Source organism: Spinacia oleracea, chromosome 3 (assembly GCF_020520425.1).
Source record: "Spinacia oleracea cultivar Varoflay chromosome 3, BTI_SOV_V1, whole genome shotgun sequence".
Lineage (NCBI taxonomy): Eukaryota > Viridiplantae > Streptophyta > Magnoliopsida > Caryophyllales > Amaranthaceae > Spinacia > Spinacia oleracea.
In genome coordinates this window covers 68062127-68068126 of record NC_079489.1, presented here as the reverse complement: position 1 = coordinate 68068126, position 6000 = coordinate 68062127, and positions in this window count along the sequence as shown.

The window sequence follows — 6000 nt, the reverse complement described above, 5'->3', positions numbered from 1 at the left end:
ACCGCCTCCCATACACGTACCCTCAAAGATGCTACTGTGGGTGGCTGCGAGAGTGGGTCATCATGGACATCATTGAGAATGATGGTCGTGACTTCCACGCTTGGCTTGACAAGGACATGACCGTCTACTTTGATGGCTTCCCCTTCCTTTTCAAGGAGGAGTAGCTGTTGGTGGAGGCATGCAGGGGTGCGTGGTGGTGGCCCCTCTTTTGTCAAGCTTCTGACGATCCAACTTGTTTATAGTTTTTTTTAAAAAAAAATCTAGGACAAACTCAATCACTACGGTCATAGCAAAGTAGGTTTTTGTGGAAGGTGACAAGTGTTGGTTTTTGGTATTTGTCACTGCTATGACAGTAGTTTATACTTAATCGTAGGCTTCTCCCTCGATAGTGGATTGGGGTGGTAATGTAAGGGTTGAAGCCTACGCTTTTGTAAATTCAACTGGAATGATCATGATGAATGGATGAATGAAACTGTTTCCTTTTGTTATCTCTTGTGTTGTTATTCAAGCTTTCATTTGGTTTGGTTTCTTAAAGTTTTGTTCTTTTAATTGATATTGTTTTAACTGTGATTAGATGTGGATGTTGATGATTTGACTTTGAACCCTTGTATATATATGTGCATCATGGTGGTGAATGGGTTGTACAAGGGGATATGGTTTATAAAGGGGGGAGGGTGGATGTATTTGATTACATCCATGAGAATGCAGATGACAAATATGTTAAGGAATTAGTGGATGGTTTAGGGTACACTGATATAGAGAAAGTACATTTCTGGGACCCTAGGAAAAAAGTCAAGAATGGGGTTAGGTTTTTAGGTTTTGATAGTAGTACTTGTGACCCTTTCTAGCTTTACTTTATGAATACAAAAGCATTCATATATACACTGAACATAAAATCAAACCCCCCTACAACTTTAACCTAAACAGGAGTGGAGTGAGTGGAGGAGGGAGAGGTGGAGGGGTTGATAGTTTCCTTGAGTTGTTGAATTCTGATGTGGTTGACTTAGATTCTGATTATGTGGAACCACCTTTTACAGTACTCCCACCCAAACAAACTGCACACGAACCTCAAACTGAAGCTCAACCTGAAATTGTTTATAATTCAGAGGGTACAGATGAGGATAATGATGAGTTAGCCACTGCTAGGTCTAAGATATATGCTGATATGAGAAGGGAAAAAAGCTTATGTTGAGGAGTTGGTAATGCTGAAAAAACTAGCAGAAGTAAGGGAGAAGGTGGTCTGAATTTAGGGGACGACCTTGATGGATACAGTGACTTAGACAGCCCTAGTGAGTCAGAAGATGAGGATGAAGGAAATAGTGCCCTTGGTCCAAGTATGCATATAATATTAAGTCTAATAAATGTTGTTCAGTATTAATTGACAAGTTAATAATTTAGTGAGATCAAGTGAGTTGAATACCTAGCTAGAGGTCGCTTCAGTTCAAGTGGAATTAATGATATTAATCCACAACTTACTCTTGACTGAACTCGTAGGGTCACACAAATAGTACGTAAACGGATCAAGTATTTAATGGCATTAAATACTCCATCTATGGATATTCGGAATCGACGGATCTTGGTTTCAGTGGGAGCTGAGATCGTCATAAGCAAGAAATGAATACTCCGGAAACGATGATATTACCGGAAACGGAAATACGGATCGTATCGGAAATATGAATATTATCCAAGTCGTAGATGTTGCCGGAAACGGAAACATGGTACGTATCGGAAAATATTAATGGAAATGGAAATATTGCCGGAATCGGAAATATTGCCGGAAACGGAAATATTGTCAGAATCGGAAAATAATTCCGGAAACGGAAATATTAAATATTTGTTCGAAACGGAAATTAATTCCGGAATCGGAAATATTAAATATTGGTCATATCGAAAACGAATTCCGGAACCGGGAATGTAATCGGAAGCGCATCGTACGAATTAAGCATCGGACGAGGCTTGCCAGACGAAGGCCCAGCACGAAGCCAGACCCGCGCCCAGCAAGCCAAGCGCCCAACACGAAGGCCACAGCCTCGCCAGACCCAGTGCAAGGCCAGGCCCAACAAGGCCGTAGGCGCGCGCGCTGGAGCGTGTGCTCATGGGCTGCAAGGCAGCGCCCACTCGTGTGGGCCGCAAGGCCTGCGCGGGTGCGTGCGTCCCTCATGGTCGTGCGACACTCGTGTTCGTAACGAATCCTAATCCTATCGGAATTCGTGCAATGATTAAATCCTAATCCTAATAGATTAAATTTATTATAGAGAGTTCAAATAGGATTCTAATTAATAAATCCATATCCTAGTAGGATTATAATTCCTTTCCATAAACTCTATAAATATAAGCCTAGGGTCACATATTTAACAGACGATTATTAAAGTATTCAAGGTAAAATTTTTAAGCAAAAATCAGCCAAACACTTGCACCCAAATAGCCGAAAATCTAAGAACCTTAAGGGCGATTCTAGTTGGTCAAGCTTAAGGCGGATCCGGACGTGCTGTGGACTATCTACGGATGGACGACACTTGGAGTCCTAAAGACTTGTTCTTGTTCGGTTCGGGCGCAGCTAGGGAGGGCACGCTACAAAGTGTATGCATCTGAATTATGCTAAATGATTATGTGTAAATAATATGTTTCCTAGCTTTATGGTTTTTCCGCATGATTTATGTTTATTCATATGTATCATAACCTAACAGTGGTATCACGAGCCCCTTATTATTTTCATAATCTAAATTGCATGAACATGGTTAAATTTTACAATTTTGCAAAGAATTAAAGGGGTGATTAATTTCGTAATTAATTGAAAATTGCGTTTATTTAATTATATGTACGCAGTTTTTCGGCAGTTTCTTCGTTACTCATCCAAATCGAGTGATTTTTGTGTCAATTCCGCATGTAAAAGGCCGAACCCAGAATTCCCAAATTCGAAGCCTAACTATGACTTTTCGGAGGTTTTAGTTTTTCGAACGCAAAAGTTTGTAAATTTAAGATGTTAAATTAAGTATTTGCGATTCTTGTAGATAAATCTTGAGTTTTTGATTGACCTACTGTATATGTTTAACAATTATGAATGCCTAGACTTGTTTATTATACAACCTAATTTGTAATTATGATTAATTTGTTGAAATTCGAATAATTTAGAATTGATTTGTTTTTCATAATTAATTAATAATTTAATTAGGTATCCATGATTAAAATCCACCATAAAAATTGTTAATTTATGTTAAATTTTTAATTTTTATGACCTAGATTTGAATCCATGTTAATCGGAAATTAATTGATTAATAAATTTTCGATTTTTCGCCCTAAAATTATGAAATTAATATGTTTTATTAATTTGTCATTAATTTTGAATTAAAAATTTTAAATTTTTATGAAAACGCTCATGAATGTTGCACGCACAAAGCAATGGAAGCTACGTGTTACCCTTAGGGGGTGTTGTATAGTGCGGGCACGCGACGACGAGCAAGGAAGCTCGTCGCCCGTGCGGTACGAATGCAGCGAGCAACAAAGCATGGCGCGCGCGCGAAGCAAAGGAGCTGGCCGTGTGTGCTATGCTATGGGCGAGGGCGAGGGGCAAGGCAAGCGAGCAGTCGCGTGTGGGCAGCAAGCGAGCTGCGCCACAGCGCGTACTGCCGCGCGCAGCGAGCGCTGGCTCGCGTGTAGCGAGCGGTGCCTTGCGAGGGTGAGCAGCAGCAGACGCGACACAGCACAGAGGTTGCGCGCATCGTGGCTAGCGATGGCTGCGTGTGCGTGTGGCCTATGGCTGTGCGTTGCGTGGTGATGTGCGTACCTTGTGTTACGATTAAATCGTTTTAAATTTTAATTTGAGATTTTCAGTTCGAGTAATTTTAATTAATTTTAAAATTAATAATTTAAATTGTTTTCTTGGATTTTAATTTTGAAATATTATAATTATTATAATTTTAATTTATTCTAATTATTTTACTAAAATTAAAAACTTTGAATTAATTTAAATTCGACTGAAAATAAATTAAATAAGTGGATTCAATTATAAATTTATATGAGCTTTAAATTTTAATTAAATTTGTATGTTTCCGGTTAGACTAGAAATACATTTTTATGTTTAAAATTAGTAAAGCATATGAGTTTATTGGTTTAAGTGGGAGCAATTTTAGTCATAAACTCTTGATTAGGTCTACAAATCCTTTAAGGTTAAACAACTTGATTAGAATTAATAAGGACTGAATAATTGGTAGATTATTGGTGCCCTTGATTAATTGCTGCAAATATTTATGTGATGCATAACGTGTTTTACTAACCAGCTATGTGGGCCATTCATGATAATGAATGGGTGAATGGTATATATTGTATATGTACTGTTTTGCAGGTTATGAAGTGACTAGTATGGCCCAAATAGGAGAGAAAATATGGTCTGCGTACCATTAACTTGAATGTAATTGGTCTAAAGCACCAAATTTGTTTTTCAATAAAAATATGGTCTGCGTACCATCAAATAGTTGTAATTAGTTTAATTATAGCTTATCCTATTTGAAGAAAATGGCGGCTCCCACGGAGATTTTCAAGACGGACTTTGAAGTTGAAGCTTCAAGATGAAGTCGGGCCATACTAGATCACATTTATCTTATGCATGTTTTAAGTTATTTATTGCTTTTAAATATGTCTTAAATATGCATGAGATCGAAGCTTGATTATGTTGCATGATTAAGGATTTTAGTTCACTTAAAATCTAACCAACATAGTAAGAGCCTTAAGTTCCAAACTTAAAAATTGAGTTAAAAGGTGCCATGCCAAAATAACACTTACTTGGATATCCTTATTTTCATCGATCTTAGTAATAGTTTTCCGCCATAGCGAGCTGTTACTTATCAATACTAAAGGGGTAAGGTACACAAATAATTGTGAGTACATGTTAGTTTTGGTGAAACTCAACGATATAAGTAAGGAGTCCTTTTATGTCGTGGCAAAATCGATAGGTTTACCTAATAAGTTCTTAGACGTACCTATCAACCAAGAGTAGTTTCTAGACTATTAGCAAAAGGCTTTTTCTTACCTAAAAGATTTTAGAATTGAGTCTAAATACATAATGTGCTTAATTCTTCAATGGTTTTTAGGATCTTGGAATCATTTTATTCACACCTGCCGGAACACATAACTTGAATAAAATGCTTAATGAACATTGAATTATGCATGTATGCTAGAATTTAAGTTTATTAAGAGAAACTGTGAATGATTATTTATTTGTTTATTCTTTTTCAATTGTAGTTTTACTATGGCAAACAACAATCAAAACATCATCATGGGTTCTGAGTTTATGGTCAAGCTGAACCTAACAAATTTTCTTGAATGGGAAGCTAAGCTAGTTGAAATAGTTAGACTCAATGGACTTGAGTATGTACTGTTACATCCCATGCCAAGCTACTATGCCAGAGACATGACCCCTGAAAGATTTTCCGCCTGGGATGCGGATCTTAAAAAGGTTACGAGTCTCATGCTGAATAATATCCCTGATGAATGGGCTAGAAGGTTTGTAGCTTATGAACCTTTCACGCTCATCAAAAATATGAGGGATATCTATCGTGGAAGCACGGAGGACAGGACCTGAACGTCCATGAGTTGATTGAATCAATGTCTGGTCTAAAGGTTAGTTCTCCCAACAGGTGTTATAGGATGGAGGTCCAAGAAACACATGTTCAGCTCCTTCGCACTAAACAAAGGGTAGGCGTCCCACTAAGGTTCCATGTGGATCTTATGCTTTTATATTTTGATCGCCTAAGTCTGCTAGGAACACCAACAAGCGAAAGGATGGCAGTCTCTATCTTGCTCAATTCACTACACAGTGGGTTTGGTCGCTTCAAGCAACTATACCTAAGTGAACCAAGAGAAGAAACAGTTGCAGAATTTGTTCACCTTGTCAGAAAGGCTGAGATAATACTGGACTGTGAAGCCAAAGATTTACTCAAGGCTAAAGGGAGACCGTTCAAGAAAAGTGGAAAGTCCAAGGGCAATGCTAAATCAAAGCAGGAC